Source organism: Melospiza georgiana, chromosome 1, assembly GCF_028018845.1.
Source record: "Melospiza georgiana isolate bMelGeo1 chromosome 1, bMelGeo1.pri, whole genome shotgun sequence".
Lineage (NCBI taxonomy): Eukaryota > Metazoa > Chordata > Aves > Passeriformes > Passerellidae > Melospiza > Melospiza georgiana.
Window position 1 is genome coordinate 25,170,046 of NC_080430.1, and position 20,601 is coordinate 25,190,646.

Here is a 20,601-nt window from a genome sequence, read left to right on the forward strand (position 1 = left end):
CCTAAGTCCTGCCTGCCTCTTTTTGCCTCCTGCACCCTTCAAAAACAGATAAGATCTAATGCTTGCCAATCCTGTAGTTGCATTACTATAAAATTAAAAAGCACAGCAAGGTCCCAAAGTAATACCCTCTCTTTTATTAGCCCTGTAAGATGACTGCTATATATGCACAAAGTAGTTTTTGCACTGTTCCTTCTGAAATTCAAATGCAATTTAAAATATTTCCAGCCCATGACCAAGATTTTGCACATTATTAAATGAACGAGTTCTTGTTGGCAATCATCACAGATACTTCTTTTTTCTGAAAGAATAGTAAACACTTGTTCTCTCTCTGCATGACTGAATTTCACAACAAAGGAAAAAAATTCTCTCAATCTCTCTTACTCAAAATTAGCTTCAGATTGTGTAGAAGACTGTACAGTCTTGGTCAGCTTGTTGGGGAATAAAACTCATTTTTCTCACTGGCATTCTGTAAGTTTAGTTATATTGCAAAGGCAGGAATTAATTGCTTGGCTGTTAATCACAGACTGCTGGAGTTCAGCATTTTCTGTATCACAGCAGTCATCCCTTGTTACTTTTAACAAGTCTTTTCCTCACCCAAGCAGAAGTGTCAGAATACTGAATGCCATTTACAGGAGCACTTAATTACTAGAACTGTTGCAGTTAGTCTAGCACTACTTTCAGAGTCCTCAGCACAACTTTAGGTTATTGGTGCTACTTCAATTTCATCTAAGTTGCAAAGTATTGAAGGATATTTTAGAAATGCCTAATCCAGATTTTAAGCAAGTTTAACTGAAACTGGAAGAACTCAGTTGAGTGGCTTTTTGTGTTTTGTTGCAGCTTTACAGACTGTGATGACAAAAACAGTTGTTTTCTCAAAAAGCAGTGTCCATGCACAAAGAAGCAGATGCACACTGGAATCTCCTCTCACCTTCTGCAAAGAAAGGTAGCAGCCAATAAAGCATAATACTGTAACTAAATCATATGAATGATGTGTTATAAGAGGTCTTGTATTTCTCTCTGACATTTTGGGGGAGAAACAAAAGATGAGGTTTTGTTCAGGCCATCTAAGTAAACATTTTCCAAGCTACATTTCTACTGATGAGTGTGTAGATTTATCTTGTCAAAAGAAGGCCTTTTTGCATAAACTCAGCTGCTGAATTTTATGTCTCTATGCTCACTTTCTAATAAATAGAGAGAGAAGCAGGATCACACCAGGCAGAGACAAGTCTCCTGAGGTGAGATGAATGCCTTTCTGATGGTGCTTATCTGTTTTTCCATGAGGTCTCTGACAGTTAAATGGCTAAACTTAAGTGAAATTAATGTCTTCCACAATGAAAACCTTCTTGACCAAGTATCTAAACATGAAAGTGATAGATAATGTACTCTCTTAAACTTACATCAACAGATCAATTTTTACTGCTTGCTTTTATGATGGTATCTAGGAACACTAGATATGCATTAGGTGCTTGAGGCTGCATATTTGCAGAATAAAAAGCCAGTCCTAACTCTCAGAGTTTACACATTAAATATAAAACAACATGACAGAAGAGCACAGAAAACAGAAGGAGCAAAAAGGGGGAGTGAGAGTGCCTGGGTCAGTAGTAATCCCCATCCATCAACAACCCAATATCTGAGAGTTTTGCAGTCTTTGTAACAAGAGAATTACCACGTGACTTGGAGGTTGATGGGATTGTAGCTGTGAGGATGTTTCAGAGGAGAGCCTTTGAGGGTAAAGAATCATGGAGACATATTTATGGGAAGTAAATACATGGTCATTGTGAGCTGATGGAAAGTTAGGACCCTAGTTTAGAGCAGCGTTCCAGTGTTTGGCCACCCTTACTGTCAAAAAGTGTTTTCTTATGCGTAGGGGTAATTTCTTATATTTTAATATGTGTCCATTGCTTTTATCCTGTTACTGGGAACTACTGAAGAGAGCCTGGCTCCATCTTCTTTACTCACTCCCATCCAATATTTGTGCACACTGACAAGATACCCCTGAGCTTTCTGTTCTCCAGTCTATTCTCCAAGAACAGCCCCAGCTCTCCCAGCCTCTTTTATGTGTCTCAGTCACTCACTCATCTTCATGGCACTTTACTGGAATTCTTCCAGTTTATTGTTTATGTCAGACTGTGGGGGCCAGACCTTGACCCAGTACTCCAGGAGTGTTTTATCAGCGCTGAGTGGAGGGAGGGGGGCCTGTCAACCTGCTGGCAACATTCATCTTAATTTAGCCCAGAAGGATGCTGGCCATCTTTGCCAACACCCTACAAAGTCTGGCTTGACAGAAGCCAGAGAGTTGAAGTAAGAATATAGTGAACTTTTGATGGTCTAGTCCCCATGTCATTCATAATCCAGTTTTCTCAGTCAACAGCTGTACAAGGTATATCCACCATGAGGTATTGGTAAGAAAAGTTGCTTTATACAGATGCAATTTCCATCACTAGAGTGGTGTGTATGACTTTTGTAGATGCAAATTTCATTAGGCTCAAGAGGAGCTCCTGTTGAAGCTGAGGATACGAACTGAACCTCGTGATTCTGGAAAACAGCTTAATCTGCTGACATTTTCTGGATCCTTGAGCTGGAAAGGAGGCCAAGAGAGGAATACAGGCTGCCTCTCGTCCTGTCTCCTGCACACTGGATGAAGGAGAGCAAAGATGGTGTCTTCTAGGAGAGCAGCACAAATTGCATGATATGGGAAGGCTGGAATGCAGACTGGGACATGGAAGGGAAGGAGTTTGTAACTCCACACCAGAAGGGAGATGGGAAAGCTCCTGTGTAAACCCTGGGCCAGCTCTTATCCAGGATGAGGAAGAGGACACTTTAAATGAGCATAGAGACAAGGCAGGGGAACTGGGTGGAGGTTAAAATAGAAAGCCATCTATTCCCTTCAAATGTAGATTCAGTGTCATTTCCATGGAAGATGGAGGTGGATTTGGGGGTCTTTCACACTGATCTGTGTAAAACCATTATTAAACTTACCTAGGGGATGTGAGAACTGATGACAAGCATGGAAATTTCTTCTGAAGTTGGATGCTACTAGTGATTAAAACACTTTGATGTAAAGACTTTTTAGCAGTATAGACAATTTGTCTGATCCACTAAGCCACTGCTGTTTCCTGACCTCATGAAATGGCACTGCATGGGAGCTACACAATTCACATGTAATTCCAAAAGATGGCAACCTTAGGCTTCCAAACTGGGGCCTCTGCTAAACAGCTCTACAGCTCCTAACAGTTCACAGTGGTGAATGTTTGAAAATTCTGTTGTCCCAGACTGAGCTTATTTTGATCCATCTATTCCATTTTTCATATATTTCTACATATAAGACAAAATTTATGTGATTTGGTTGAAAAATGGGCAACTTCTGAAATGAATTTCTGTGCCTGAAGGAAGGGGAGGTTAAGAAACCTTAGATCTACAATCTCTGTTTCAGACTGTGACTTTGATTATATACAGGAGTGAGACTCTGCTATCAATCTGTGCAGGAGCTCCTGTGGCACAATAACAAAGCAGAGGCAGAGTGGCAAAAAATGAGAAAGGAACTATTTAATCTGATGAGCTTTAGTATACTTGCTCTTGTTTTACAGAATTATTAAGGCTTTATTTGCACAAACCACTAGTTTTGCCCATATCAGTGTATTTTTAATGGCAATCACTACCATTGTGAAACTCTGCATAACTGGGTAGATACACTCTTGAGACAAGATAAGGTAAATTGCCTTCATACAACCTTCATTCTCATACCTTAAAAGATTCATCCTTTCTCTTGGTTAGTACTTATTTTCTGACTTGATCTTTGTCTCCAGTTCCTGCTTTTTTGTGGTTCTGTGTTCACCATGAATCTTATTTATGAATAGTTAATGACAGAAACTTCACAGAGAAATTAATCAAGAAAGTCAGTTATTTTAGAAAATTTTACTAAATCATGTAGTTACAACTGAAGCTGCATTGACAAAACCAAAAAATTCTGATGCTGAAGTCTAAGTTCTGTGGTTTCAAGACAAATGCTGCTTTTTCATTACAGGATCATTGCTGGATGGAAAATCAAGCATCTTGCTTATTTTCCAAAAGTCATGTTTGGAAACCATCAGCTTGGAAAAATCTATCTTGGTTTGGCTTAAAGCCAGATTTTGAAATATCAGCTTTCATGAACCAGAAATTTCTTTCTTCAAGCAGCCCTAGCAGCAGGGACAAAATCTGAGCCCCACTCCATTTTATGCAAAGCTTTTCACTTCTGCAATCATTCATCCCTCCCCAGTCCAGGGATAAAAAAATTCTTTTTTTGGTTGTGCCAGTTCCTCTGATTTTGCCTTCCTTACTTATCCTGTGCTGCTGTGAAGGGATAAGTATTGGCCTAAACTCTTACTGTTGTTCCTTCACATATGTAGCAGAACTGGGAGAGAATTTTGAAGGCAGTTTTGCTGCTTTTGTGCAGAAAGCTTGTGATTTTAGCATTGCCCACAAGGCTATTGTCCTCCCACAATGTTGGTTGATCATTCTATTTTAACCAACTCAGTATTCCAATAGTTTTGTATCACATTAATATTACTCTTCTTTGTTGTGTTTATTGCTTGCATAGGTAAGATTTCAGACAGGGATCTTATTTCTACAAGGTTTATTCTGTGCTACAACTCTCATTACTGAATGCCTGAGAACCTCAACGTTCACTACATTTATCCTTGCCAACCCAGTGGAATATAAAGCTTGTTTTTATCTATTTTTAACAAAGGGAAAACAGTGGTTTGTAGGGACTAGAATTTCATCTAGCCTTCAAAGGGAAGAAATAGCAGGCTCCTGTGCATAATTTCCAGGTGTTTGGCCCCCTAATTACCTCTGTTAAACAGCTGGGGTGATGGATGTTGCATATGGGGAAGAGTGATCAGAAAGCACTGGCATTCTCAGCAGGAAGCTGCTCTGAGCCAATTAGCAAGAACAGGGATGTTTCAGGGCCTCCACCTCCTTCTGCAGCTTTGGCATTTCACTCTCTGTGGCACCTCCTTTCTTTGGCATACCGCCTCTCCTGCCAGTGCATGCAAGCTCTGAGCTTTGGTACATTTACTTTATCCTTCTACGTCTTATATTTAAATGCAAAAACCAAACCAACACACAAACCCCCATCAAACCCATGGCGGTTTCCCTCTTCCTTACCCCCCTCATACAGGAACCAGTAGCATAAGCATTGACCGAGAAGGGGTACTGCTCACTTGGGCGTGTTGAAGTTGCATCTCCCAGATCCTGGGGGAATGCCCAAGCTAGCAGGCTGCCTGGGAGGCTGGAGCTAGGGAGGGAGCTGTGCTGCAGGGCTGTGTGAGTAAGCTGGGAGTCCTGGGGCCTGGAGGAGGATGACTCGTGACTTGGCTCTCCTGGCAGGGAGGGGAGCAGAGTCCCTCCTTCCAGACTTGTTTGTGCATTTTAAACCCAACTCCAAAACAAGTCCAAGGGGTCCAGTCTGTATTTTTGTTATTCAGGTGATAGCCCAAACTACTCAGTGGTGAACATGTATTCTTTCATGTCTTCTGCTCCCCTCCCTCTCTGCTGTGTCTACCCTCCATTCAAGCATGTTCTTAAGGTAGAAGAAAGGAGGTGAGAGGAACCTCCTCATGCTGCAGAGGCCTTTAACCCAGGTGTCTCATGTTTTCTTCCAGTGAGTGCTCTAACCAGCAGGACACTGGATGAAAATAAACACTTGCAACATTTTTGTCCTCTCTGGCTGTGTTTTAAATGAAAATGTTTACCTGTTCATTTTGTGAAGTACTCTGAGCTCCAGCTGTAGGGTATCTGTGTTGGGAGTGCAGGTATTGGCTCCTTAGGGGCCAGGGATTTTTGGGTCTTCAGTTGGAGTAGGCAAGTGACACAACTGCCAAGATGTATCATTTTCAGCTTGTACAGAAGCAAATTTTTTAGAAAACTTCCAGGTTTAAGTGAGAGATGCCCTTTGGAGTAGGCACTTGTAGATGCCTGGTTTATGGTTTTGGAATTGCTATACAACTATATAGATGTTTCAATTATCTGTTGAATATAGTCTTAACTGAGTAGGGTCCCATGTTAGTGCCCTTCCTCCTTTTCCTGTCTCTTTGCCTATTCTATTTACATAGCTTAAAAAGATATTTTTAATAGTTACTAATCATAATTTCTGTAATACTTTATCTGATAGTCATGTCTCTATGATATTGCTCATCATTACAACTTCTTTCTAATATCCATCTTGTTTTAAATCAGTGTAACTTCTTTCTACAGAACATAATTAGATTCAATTATAAGGATACAGTTTTTTAGGAAATATTGTCATTATTGAATCTACTGCTTTCATTCATCTTATAAATTTTGTATTTAAGTCAAACCTTTTAACCTTTTTTTCCTCCCATTTCTTTTTACTGTAACATTTTACCTCTGTATTTTTCTATTGAAGATGCGGGGCCAGTTTACTTCTTGCTCCATCAAATTAATTTCTAGTAGAGGTACAGTGAAACAGCATCACTGTTTCAAGGGAGATGGTAGATATAACTCTCACAACAGAAATTTATCCATAAATTTAGCTAGAGCTTCTCTCAGAAAACATTTTTGGACTAATTTCAGCCCAACAGTGTACTCTTTATTTTATGCTGATCACATTGGTCTCTGTTCAGATAAAATATACTTCTTTATTCCAGTATGTTTTTTCCCTAAGAAACCTCATGAACTAAAAATCAACATGGCAAAATACTCATAAATACTTTATTATTTGGCAAAAGTGAAACTAGTGGATGATTTGCTGTCTAAGGTCTGGACAAAAATTGAAAATTACTTAAGATTTTCCCCTTCAGAAGCCTAATTCTCTCCATAATTATTGTTATTTCTGCTGCATACAAAGCCCCTCTCAAACTTCACTGGGGATAGTTTCCATGGGAACCAGAGAGTGAGAACTGATGAGTCTTGAAACAGTCAAATAATAATCTCCCTTTTTACCAGTGGGCAAAGATTTACTTCTCCACTGTTTAATGGAAGGCACTAGAGCTTATGTTTTGAATGAGGGGGGAAAAAAGATGTGTGAAAGGAGACCAAGTCTGCTTTGTATACCTGAAGTGTTCATTCTTGCTGTATTAAAAGGGAAAATCACTATGTTTTCCTTGCAGGATTGTATTCCTTGTATTCTGCTTGCCGACTCCTGAATGATAGAAAGGGAAACTCTCTGCAGTGGTCATGAGAAGGTGAGTTAATTATATATGTGGCAGAGATACAGTCACATCATGAATGCAGAATTTTAGAGCCTGTTGAATGATGCTACAGAAGGCATCCCTGGGGAAGGCTTTCCAGGAGCTGACATTGATCTGTCTCCAGAACTGAGCTGTGCTGGTTTTTGCAGTGCTGAGTATTCTCTTACCATGCCTGAGTATTAGCTACAATGGGGGCTGTTTATTGCAATTTCATGGGAAGGAGAAGAGTCCCTCAAGAGTGATGTGAGGTAATGAATAAAGTCACTCTGGAGTCTAGTGAGATGCTCTGCTAAACTGGCCATTATTTGGCTGCCACAGTTATAATCATTGAGATTATTCTCCTGAAATACTGAGAAGAGAAGGGAACACTGCATTTCATTCCTGTGAGAAAAAAATATGGAAAAAGATAGAGAAATGTCTGCCCCCTTTTAGATCTGTGATATTGTTATGAAAGATGACCTCCAAAAGGAGAAGAAAGTAGGTTCCACAAATCTTGCAGCCAAGTTGCAGTTCTCTAAAATTGCTGATGCACAGAAAAGACCAGAAGTGTTTCCTTACAGAGAATTAAATTTGGCCAATAAGCAGAGTTTTAATATAGCCTAATTTAAGCTTGAATTATAGGAGAGTAAATGTCAAGGTATGTTTTTTAAAAATGTACTTTATCTTAAACTAATTTTTATATTCTTTACCATCATTTGTTTTTCCAGTGGTTTTGGGTTTGAGTATTTAATATAGGCCTTTGTGTAATTATTTTGATCTCCATTTCACAAACATAAAGAGAGAAAAAGGAAAAGTGCACATAGATTATCATCAGAGTGCCTAGAAGGTTTTTTTTCCTCTCTTTTGCAATTAGTTGAAATAATAGAACCTGAGGGAGAAAATTGTTATTTTTTGTATTGTGTAATATATCAGATATAGATGTGATTAATGATCTAACCCAGCGATTAAATCAAGAAATTCCATTTCTGTCTCTTACCAGTAATTACTGTGTTGGAAACACTGATGGCAGTTACTGCATTGAAAAATGAGGACTCAAATTCTAAAATATTTTGTCTTAGCTCTGCATGAAGCTAAGATAAAACAAGATGTTTGCATTAATAAAAAAACCATGACAATTGTTTTTTACAATAAAGATGTATTTTGGTGGGCTTCTGAGATAAAACCCCAGGTATACTACTGGCAATATTGAAGAATACAGGAGGAGGATGGGGTGGCAGATGAAGCACAGTTATGCTCTGTCTTTGGGTCACTTTATTTTGGCCCCCTTAGCCATGCACAGAGAGACTCTGCAAGCAAGAGCTGTGCAGTTTAAATGTGCAAAGTAGTGTTCAATTTCTCCTTGAATTCTAATGTCAGATTTCCTACTGCAGGTTTTATAATGTCTTCATGTTAAATACTGCCCTGTACAGCTCTGGTGATCAAAGGTAAACACAAATAAAGATTATTTCATGCTTTTAATGCCTAGAAGAGTTCATTCACTTCTTACTGCTTGTGTTTACCCAGTTCAATGCCTGCCTCAACTTTGAGGAGAGAAGAACATCACAAAAATTCTTTATTCCTGTGACCAGGTGACCTAATTGAAGTTAGGCTGGGAAAGAGACTGCTCCTTCTCTTTCCTACAGTCTGTAAAACAGGGGTTTTGTGGATGAGGTGTGTAACAGGCCAACAAAGATAGTATTGGTAGGCTGCTTAACACTGTTCCCTACTGTTCTCTGAGCTGGATCCCCAGCTGCTGGCTACAGCCAGTAGGCAAGATGATTATTAGAGGAGAAACTAGAGAAGACTATTACCACTGATGAATCACAAATTTCAATCACTTGTTCTTCTGGAGAAAAAGGCATCAGGGCTGCTGCTTATTCTGAAGGTCTGGGTAGTGTGGTGAGGAAGAATGTGATGATATTCATCACATTCACAGCAGAAATGGTGGCAGCTCCCAAACATCTGATAGGAGACAGTGGAACAAAGGACAGGGCTGACACAAGTGCCATTTCATCACAGCATGCCCCAATCCAACAGCACTGTTTCCTGGGAGATGGAACAACACTGTGTGCCTATTAATCATGAGAGCAGCTCTCTGCTGTTCTCACAAGTCCTCCAAAACCTGTCTAACTCGAGTGGGCGAGGATCAGCCCATCCATGACAAACTACTGTGGCTTTATCCTACATACGGGATATTATCAAAAATGTTATGTCTGCTCTGAACAAAATGTCCAAGTATGATAAATGTGGGCAATGCTCCAAGAAAGTGGGCTTGTCTTCGTGAGAAAATTGTACTTAAAATCAAGCTTTAAGTTAATTTATTGTAATCAGCCTAATCTACAGACCTGTGTGAGATACTAATTTTTTTGTAAATTTTGCTGTCACACTCACTGAAATGAATGCTTTGCACAGATTAGTGTGCTGCTAGCTAAATTGCTTTGAAACCTCATCAAATTTACTGTGACTTTCTCCTGTAGCTATGGTTATATGCTGTGGTCTTCTTTATATTGAACTCATTCAGTTCCCTCTATTATTATAAAAATGTAGGTGCTTTAGGAAAGCTTTCAGTGAAGCAATGGAGATCTCCCCTCCCAGGAGAGCCTACATTTCTAGAGGTTACAGAAGGACTTGTGTAGTCCTGACTGTGAAAAGCACAGCCATACTCTCCTCAAACTGCATAAGGTAGGCATCACTGTTGGAATTAATCGAAGTTTGATATGGTACAAGCAAGGGCTCATGATATAGCTCTTTTCATTGTTGAGAATCTTGGTAGAACAATGCTAAGGGATAATTCACTCTGTTGTAAAGTGCAGAATTCCAGCAGAAGGCAAAACCGTCAGATCTGCATTGTTTTTCTTACACATCCAAGGAAAAAATGAAAGTTTTCTTGGTAAGTAAGCTTTTATTGTAGAAATACAAGCATCAAATACTTTAGAATCACTAAAAATCTGTCCACTGTGTGCTTATTCTCTGATATTATGCTTGATCATCAGTGATCTACATTTTATTGTGTTTTACTATTTGAACTGCATTATGAGATGAAAAGCTTGAAGGCACTTTTAAAACGTATGTTAAGTTGGAAAAAGCACTGTTCAGAATGTCACAAGAGTCGTTTAAAAGAAGCTTGTTACTGTGACATTCATGTCTAACATCAATGTGCTGGGGTAAGTTTTTATCTGCAAGGATAACGGTAGTAATTTTAAATTAAAAAAGAAAGAAAAATCTGATTTCCAGGGAAGGGCAGAAACATGAAAGCAGAATTATTTTAGTGACAGATAGAGAAAATTCTGCCAGCAAAGTCTTTGTTCCTCATTTATGTAGTCTTGTGTAAACCAAAGATATTTTGTTTATTTAAAAGATGCAATGTATATTTTATGTTGTCTCTTCCATTTATGTATGTTGAATGTATTTTACTTTACAGAAACCTTTGAGGCAATTATTCGATAATTTGGCACGAAGTAACTTAATGACCATTAAGTAGTCCTCCAAACAAGATGTATCTTTTTCTGCAAGTTGTTAAATTTATGAAAGGAAAATCTAAAAGTGTAAGTAAGGTTAAGTAAGAGACAAAAAAAAGTATGCTACATGTCAAAATAGCTTCTCTTCTACTTTTACAATTGTAAAAAAATCTTCTACTTTTACAATCTCTTCTACAATTGTAAAAGTAGAAGAGAAAAATCAAGAATTACAGCTCAAGAATTGCAATCCATGTATCATTAGATCCATCTACTGCTTGAACTGCTACATTTCTTTTTCCTTTCTTAGGCAGATATTACAACGTGTATGACATAGCCTAGGATTATTTTTACTACATAAGCATCATACTGTTTGTGTCTGAAATAATATCAGGTATTCCCTTTTCCATACCACTTCTTGAGTTAAACAAAAGAAGGGGCTGCTCGATCAGAAGATCCTAGAGCAACTGGCAAGGAATTTGTTCAGGACCAAGTAAAAGCAGCCCCCAAGAAACAGCTATAATTCAGTATGTTGGAAACATAACCTTCCCCAGGACTGATCTGTTCCTGATTTCACTGAAACTAAAGGCTGTCTTCTGCTCAGTTTTTGTAGCAGAGGAGTTAGGCTCACAAGAACCTGGTGATACACGAGTTAGGCTGTTGCAGCGTGACTCAAGCAATGCTGACTTAGGCTAAAAGAGGATCTACTCTACTAAGCAGGGTTATGTTTTTGTCCTTGGTAACATGACTGTGACTTACACAGCAACCTGACAGGGATTTACACTGTGCTCTTTTCAAGAGGCAAAATTTTCCCACAATGTATTTGCTTTGCGTGGCAAGGTTTTGGTAGCAGAGGGCGACAATTGTGACTTCAATGTGAAGCTGATAGAAGCTTCTCCTGTATTGGGCAGAACCAATGCCAGCTGGATCCAGGATGGACTCACCACTGGCCAAGGCAGAGCCCATCACTTGTGGTGGTAGAGCCTCCAGGATAACACAGTTAAGAAGGGGGTAAAAATTATTGGTGGAAGCAATTGCAGGCAGATAAGACAGGAGTGAGAATGTGTGAGAGAAAAATCCCTGCTGACAGCAAGGCCAGGGAAGAAGGAGGGGGAGGAGGTGTGTCAGGCACTGCAGCAGAGATTAATTCCCCTGCAGCCCATGGTGCAGCCCATGGAGATCCACAGTGGAGCAGAGATCCCCCTGCAGACTGTGGGGGACCCCATGCCAGAGCAGCTGGATGGCCAAAGGAGGCTCTGACCTTGTGAGCAGCTCATGCTGGTGCAGGCTCCTGGCAGGACCTGTGGCCCCCAAGGAGAGAGGAACCCACACTGGAGCAGTTTTGCCAGCAGGGAAGTCCCAGGGGGGATCCAGACTGGAGCAGGCTGTTCCTGAGTGACTGCACCCTGTGGAAGGGGCGGACTCTGGAGCTGGGAAAGGGTGTCAGGAGTCCTTTCCCAGAGGAGGAAGAAATGTCAGAGACAATGTGTGATTAACTGACCACAAACCCCATCCCCTGTCCCACTGTGCTGAGGGGGGAGGATGTAGATAATTCAGGCGTCAAGCTGAACCCAGGAAGAAGGGAGGGGTGAGGGAAGGTCTTCTAAGACTTCTTTTTTTATTTTTCATTATCCTACTTTGATTAGATTGGTTATAAATTAAACTTATTTCGTCGAGTTGAATCTGTTTTGCCCATGCCTGTGACTGCTGAGTGATCTCTCCCTGCCCTTATTCCAACCCACATGCCTTTTGTTATTTTGTCTCTCCTCTGTCCAGCTGAGGAGGGGAGGGATAGAGTGGCTTTGGGGGCAGCTGGTATCCAGCCAGGGTCAATCACCAGGGTCAATGCAAGCTCTCAAAAGACTGAATTTAGGGCAGTATTTTGGGAGACTTGCAGCACTATGTTTCAGGCCTTCCTGACCTCTCAAAACTGGCTCGGGGGAACAATGCTCTGCTTGTTTACCCTCCCTCAGTGGCCCTATGTACCTATGTACTTAACCCTTGCCTGTGTGCATGGGTAAAGAGAACAATACTGGGAGCTCTGCTCTGTCTTGTTTGGGCAAGCAAAGCTACAGACTCTGTAGTCAAGGGGGATGGAGTTGGCCTTCTCCTTGTTTTCTGTATCTAAACATGGCATTCTAACGTGGGAGGTGCTGAAACCTTTTGCATGCTGCTCTCCACTCTGTAACCATGTAGAGAACAGACCACAGCTTGTGTTGTGGGATAGGATTATGCCACAGGAAGGGCTTAGTAGTTGTCTTTCCCCTATGTGTTTATTATGGACTGTGATTGACTCAGCTAAGGAACGGGAAAAGGAGAGTGTTTACATCTACCTGCTGTGAAGAAGGTTATGTAGTCTGTTTTGTTATTGATGGTGGGGATTCAGTATACTGTAGTGATCTACATGGCCAGAACCCCCCAGCAGAACTCCTGATTTTAGTCTATAACTTTTTAATTCAGTAAGTTTGAAAAGAGTTTAAAAAGTAACTCTTAGAATTTTGATCTGGACTTCATTGAATTTGTTTGTACAGGCTTGGCTAAACAATGAAATAAGAACATAAAAATAAGCATCATCACAACAATTTTCTACTGCCTGGTATTGGTTAAATATACACAATCAACTTTCAAAATGTACATAGAAATAATTATGGCATAGCTCAATATTTAAGACTTCTGCTTTTTGCTTTTTTTAGGAAATACTACCTCACACTATCTTATACATGTAATTCTGCACATATTTGAAATTACGTAATCAATTACACCTACATAAAGTACAAGAAATAAAGTACAAGAAATAAATAGACAGAAGAACTCCCTTCTCAAAAAGCAACACAGAACAAGTGCTACTTCATGAGACATGAACAACTTTCTAATTAACATGAATTGCTGCAATTAGAACATTTTAAGGCAGTATAGCCTGTAACAATTTCTCTTTAAAAACGGTCTGGTTTGTGATGAGTTATGCTCAGCCCTCAGAAGGCAAAAGGTTAAGTAAACATTGTCATAATCATGCCCAAGATTAGCATGCTAATTAAAAAAAATAAAGTTCTCTTCTGGAGCATCTATTTTTCTTCTCCAATTTTGAGCCTTCCATGAAAAACACAGACTGCTCTGTATGCCTCCTCTTTAAAATTTCTTGTGTTACAGATGAATCAGTTAGTGAAAAATTTATGATTCATTCCTAGAAAAAAATTTCTTGAACTTCCCCACCTATGTGGCCCAAGGGTCGTACCCCTACTGACTTATGTCCTAGCAAGCTTTCTCATTTCACCAGCTAGAAGTTCTTAATTTTCTTTTTGATATTGCATCCACGAGGCTCTTGCTATTGAGTTATTGCTGAAATGGAAGGCATGATCAGACTCAAGATTTCTGGCATTGCAGTCTGACTACAAGCACAGCTGGTAAGTATCATGGTTAATCACATATTCTGTGGTACAAAGTATTACAGGGAGTTTTAGTCTGAGAAATACTGTGTATCTTAGTAATGCTATTAATTGCAGATGGTTGGATATTTAATTTCAAATTTATGCTTTTCAAGCTCACTACAAATGAAAGAGAAAAGGCAAAATGTTATACAAGGCTACATGGACAGTGATTTCCATCAGTGCTGAATCAGATGGTTTACATCTACCAAGATGCAGATGTACAGTCTGACAAGGAAGGAGAAAGAACAGAAGTGGGCAGGAGGCTGATTTTCTCAAAGAGCAATGTAGCAGAAGTCATTGCTTGCAATTACATATTTTGATAGAGCAAAGCCTTCAGTGAAAGAAGGCAGTAAAAAATAAAGGCCTCAGCTCTGAGATTCTGAATCCTTGAACTTCCTGCTGGCATTGATTGCTAGACTTCAGACCACAAGGGCAAAAAGGGTGCTATGTATAAATGGGGAAAATAGTACAGACAATTTTTCTAAAACTTATCAGTATGAAAAGGCCCATAAAAATTAAGGGAGTGAGGGGAGCTGATTAGTTGCACTGAGGTCCTAAAGTGACTTGTCCAGCCTGTCTTTTGATCATTATAGAGTTTTTTATTTTTTCTTTAGTAACTTGAGATAATTGTCCTTTTTTACTTGCCCTTTTGTATCACTACTGCAACCCAGTTTTACTCAGCATACTACAAGAAAGGTCTAAGTGATAATATATACATTTATAATCCCCTAAAATATCTTTTCCTTCTTTTGCCTTGCCCCCCACAGTGTTCAATATATTTCCCAATTTTTGTTCTTTTGCCAACATGTAGTTCTGCTGACTATTTAGTGAGCTCACTATCATAGCAGTACTGAATGCAAGCTTCAGCAAATCTGTTAAAAATGTAAAAAAGAAGTCTTTGGGGCATTTAAGAGTAATAGGACATGCTCTGGACAACAATTAGAAGGCCTGCCTAAAAATAAGTATTTTAGACTTACGCATGTGTTGTCCATATTTCTACCTTTACAGTTCAGGTTCAAAGTCCTAAACTTAACTATCAAACTAGCCAGTGCTTTCAGCAGTTTGGGAGATTTGCAGACATTTCATTTTCTAGTAATCAGGATACTTCAGTATACTCAGAAGGATATTTGCAATTCTCTTTAGTGATTCACAGTGTTACTGAGTGGCCTCTAATTTTTAAACATAATGAATTCAAGAAAGTTGTAACATAATTTGATGATTTAAGATTCTTCACCCTGATTAAACAAAACAGGATTTGGTGTCTTGATACAATATAAATTTGAAGTAGTTAAGGTGGCAGAATTTCATTAGTGTTTTCTCTTTGCAGTGGAAAAGAATTTTTTCCACTTTTTTTTCTGGTTAGTTGTTTCAGTTGTCCTTTTAAACTTAAAACAGGTAATACACTAGTGTGTCCTGTGTTCTGACACTCAGATGATTTTTATATTGAGAAGTCATAAGAAGTTTCCTCTCAACAAATCATCCATTCATGATAATGCCACCATCTGCTGTCCAGAGAGGATGAAGAGCAATGAAAACAAAAAATAGCAAAATCTCAAATTCACTTACTAGGTGCAGACTCCCTCCAGCAAACCACAAATCTTCAAGCATCTGGCACAGACTTGGCAGCTTTGTAATTGTGGGAAGTGAAAAATGATTGTACTTAAACTTATGCCTAGCATTCTCTTATTTTTTAGAAAGATAGTGAAATAGTAATGTGGGACCCATTTGCAGGCATGCATCTATGTATAGCTTCAGATGGCCTCCCCAAAGCACTTAAACTGCTGAGAACACCATGCATGGGCGAACTGTAGTGTTAGTGAATTTGGGATTTATTAAACTCCCACTCTCTCAGCTGTTTCGGAAAATTTGGTGCACTGTGTTCTTTTTCCTTCTCTGAATGGCACTGAGTATAACCAGTAGTAGCACCATGAGTTACTACTACCTCATACTATATTAAATATCCACTTTCCTTCTTTCCTTGCACTGAAATAATGAAAGAATTTCTTTTTCTAATGACATCAGTCTCTTCACTGCCTGTATATGCTTTTGTAGAGCAGTTGTGCAAAGCTAATTGAATAAGTTCTCAAGTACAGGATGATGTACTTGGAAAATGTTCTCTTGTCCTCCCCCTCTCCCAGCCCAGTTGCTTGCCTGCTGTTTCTTGGTTCCTAGTGAGTCCTCTGCACAGTCTGGGAGGAGCACTGCCATGCAAGCTAATCACTCCCTTGTTCCTCTGCCTGAGCTGCTTCCTTCCTTTTTTAAAAAAATTCTTTTTCTGTTCCAATTACAGGACAAGCTGGAGTTACTGAATTATAAAGCAAAACTGTTCACCTACAGCTGGGATTGTTTGGGACTGGTTAGATGGTGTCTCTGCCATACAACCTATATGAACCAAAGCCAGTGATTTCATGCCTGATAGGCATCACAGTCAAGGCACTGGTGGAGCCCTCAAAGTTGCCTATATAGAGGTGTGGGCACATGCAGCAACTTCTCTTTTGTTTCTGTCATTTTATTCCCTATCTGAAAATTCCATTACATCCCAAATAAATAAATAATAAGGGTCAAGTACTTTTGCTCTTCATGCACTCTTTATGACTTCCCTCTCAGATCAAACAGGTTGTTGGCAGTTTTGTACTCACCTGTATTTTCCTTCTGCCTCTCCTTCCTTACCATCTATTTGTAAATGTGATTTTTATTTCACACTGCATCATGTGAACCTAATGCAGACTGTTGGGTAGTAGGTCTAAACTAGTTTAGACCTCTGTAATCTTGCTTCCCTTCATTCACCCTTCAGTTCAGTCCTCCCCCCCACCCCTTCTTTACTGCCATTTTTCTTAGATGACAAGAAAGTGCTTAGAAGAGAGGCTGGGGATTTGTATGAAGTGTGTTATGTAGAGTGATGCCACATAAAACAGAGGAAAAACTAGTAACATGACCTCACGGCACAGAATTTTCCATAAATTGAATTCATCCTATTTCTTCTTGATTCTGCATCCCCTCCCATTCACTTGTTGTAGACTCTTGATTTTGGGATGTTTGCTTCTACTGAGCTATGAGGCGTCTTGCTTGCAGTACTTGCTTTTGCTGTTCAGACACCAGCACATAAAAATATTTATGGCCAAACCCTTCTATCAGCTTATTTACTAAGTGATCTTGTTATTCTGCTAAAGTGTGCATGATTCTACACCCGAATAAATGAAAACACCCACCCTTAAAAGGGGGCACGGGAATAATCCCTCAGGCCCGAGTGCCATTCAACAGATGCATGCCAGAGCTCTTAGGTACCTTTGTCATTTCACAGTTAAGATACAAATGACCAAATCAGACATTATTTGTTCAGTGAAAATGGATGGGCAGGTTGTATGTAAATATACCCTGCCTTGGTGGCAAGAGTTCTGTTTGCCTCTGGTTTCAACAGAACCTTTTCCTCCTGGTGACCAGGTTCCATTACCAAAACCCACCACGCAAACACTTGCCAATGCAGGTTACAGCTTCCCAGGGGCTGCTCCCCTTCTAAGAGAGTGTGCATCTACTTTGCTCTTGCCAGAAATATGCTTTGCATCAGAGCATTCCTAATCTAACACAGCTTTCCAGAATGCAGCCCTTTTCTCCAAGGATAAGAAGTGGAGCTTCCAAAAAGTGGAAGCTTTCATTTCCCAGCTGTCTTGTGTGGATTCAGCCATTGACTTGACAGTGAAATGACAAGAGGCTTTCCTTGTCTAAAGATGCATAATGCACTTGCAGAGCAGCTAACGGAACATAACCCTGCAGAGCAATAGAGAAACCCAGCACTTTTCCCACCTTTTTACCCGCATTTTTCCCCCTTGGCGTGTCCCGGCGGCTCGGACCGCGCTGTGCCGGGGGTGGCACCGCCCCTTCCAGCCGACGGGGGGCGCCAAAGAGCCGCTGGTCAGCGCGCGTTTGGGCTCGGGTGGGGAAACCTCGGGTTTCTGTAAAACACCCCAAAGTTCGGGGTCTGACCCGCTGTAAAACATCCCCAAAAGTTCGGTGTCTGACCCGCTGTCAGCACCTGGGCTCCTGGGCTTGCTTTTCTGTTACCTTCGCGGCTTGATGGCTCTGCCTGTGCAAAACTGGCTCCCTCATAGCAGCTATTGCTGGGTGGTTTTGTCCTGGGCAGTGGCCCAGACCCTTCTAAAGCTTTTCTCTTCTCTATCGTGCAATTGCTTGTTCTGTTTCATGCAAATGTTTATGTAATCCTTTCCCTCTATAATCCTATACTGATTAATGGGAGTTTCCCTTCCTTTCTTAAACATGGTGTAGTCAAATTTCTAGACTTTGATTCATTAATTCCTATGTTTTGTGTTTCAACCTGATGGCAGTGTTCTCATTTTTCTTTTCAATAGTGTGATCCCTTCTTGATTTCTCTTTCTCCTACTCCAGTGCTTTACTGTTAGCACAGAACTAATGTAACCTCTACTTCTACAGTGACTGCAGCACGTGATATTGTTTCTATGCTTTGGCAAAGAACACAGCTTTTCCAAAATAATGGAATATTTTTGGCTGGCCTGTGTTCATTATCTGATACCATACAGAACACAACAATCAAGTATTTAATGCTTTTATGCACTAAATTAAATTGACTACCAAATCTAGCTTTAAGAGACAATTTCACTTGATGGTGTGTTAGCAAGGTAGTACCTGTAAGGTAAGGGAGAAGAGAATCAAAGTACATGACAGATAACCAAGGCATGGGAAACACTATTTGGGGTTACATTCTACAAGTGACAGATAGCTGTTTTGAGATAAACAGCTGTTTTATCATTTCTATTTCTTTAAATTACTAGATTTTTGTAAAGGAAAAAGAAGAAACAAATTACACGAATGCAATTTTAACAAGCCTATGTTCATGTTACCAAGAGGGTGTGGAACACAGACTACTAAAATGTGAGCTCAAATAGAGGCATAAGCATCAACTTCAGGGTGGAGCAACCCAGACAAATTTTTCCAACTTGGCAATAGATTGCACGCTGCAAAGCAGCAGTGGTGTGCTGTACTTTGTGAACTCTGGGCTCTGTTTTTCTCTCCAAGAAGACATCTTCTGCTCTCTCTAGAATGTCAGTACAGGCTCCAAAGTGTCACTGAATTTGAGCAGTGAGTTGGAAAACTGAACTTGCTGTCTTCTCTTCTTGATGGCCCACAATGTTACCTGATTTGCCAAGGCAGTGACTCCTGAACTCAGTGATCAGATTTGCTTCTGTATTATTTACTGACAGTGTCAAGTACACTCATAAGCTCTGGTCACCAAGTATATTTCTCCCTCCTATCTTACTCTCTACTTACTTACTACTTATTCTCTACTATCTTACTCTACTGTGTATCTTACAATGGATAAGAAATATTCTAAGATAATACTTTTGCACAGACTGCCAAACCCCATTATTTTCTGTATTCTAGGTTCAGACTAGAATCTAGAATAAAGAAAACTGCCTTTTCAAAAGAAAATTAATGCTACAATAAGAAAATACTTCCATGAAGAGAAATTATTGAATTATAATTTATATATATATATATATAATTATAATTTATATATTATATTTATGGAAATATAATTTATATAATAAGAGAATTATTGAATTATGGTGAGGCTCTCAACTATCTCTTATTTCTGCTCTTCTGGTTTGAAATAGTTGAATTAGTCACATTTCCAAGTCTGAATCTTTCCCAATGATGTTGGAAAGGAGAGTTTTCTATACCATGTATCTACATATGAGACCCGGTGAATCAAGGTATGAGACAGGTATCACTCACCTTGGAGGATCTTACTCACTTTGTCAACTAATCTGTTTCATTTGATGCTTCCTAACAGTTTTCTTGCCTAATAGTTTAATATAAATTGAACTTTGCCAGGACTGATTCTTAAAAATCCTAGTGGGTGAAACATTTTGTCTTTTCCATGAAATCATGTTTTCTCTGCAACTAGCTGCCATCTAGTTAGGCTGGTAACTAATAGTTGTCTGTGTTGCAGTGAATATGCAGAGCTCAATATTGAGGACTCATGAGGGAAAGCTGTGTGAAACACAGCTTTTTTGACCATTCTTAAGATTTCTAGCTTTTAATGAAGGCACAACTACCATTTCAAAGTAAGCAGTTGTACACAGTGTATAATTCATGTTTTGCCTTCTTGAAAATTTGATTTTATTCTTGCCATAGATGTGCATTTCTTAAATAATTTAAAAGCAGAATGTTTAAGAATGGATGTGAAAGTCTCCTCAGAGTAACTGAGAAAAGGCTTTGCTAGTCTTAGTTTAGGCCTTCATATGCTAATATTTGCCTTTCTGATAAACTGCTAGAATACGCAGTTTTGTTATCATTAGCAGATTTTCTTCAGATCTTTCAGGACAAAGTTCTTTTTTTTTTTTGATGCTATTCTTGATCTTTCAAGTAGTTTGACATGTTCTATGTAAAAACAGCACAATCTTCTGAAGCTGCCAAATCACTGATATTAATGAGCTCCCATTTTTAACTATTAATGGCTTCCTATATAAAACAGTTACAATTATGGCAATCACAGATTGCTCATGTTTGAAA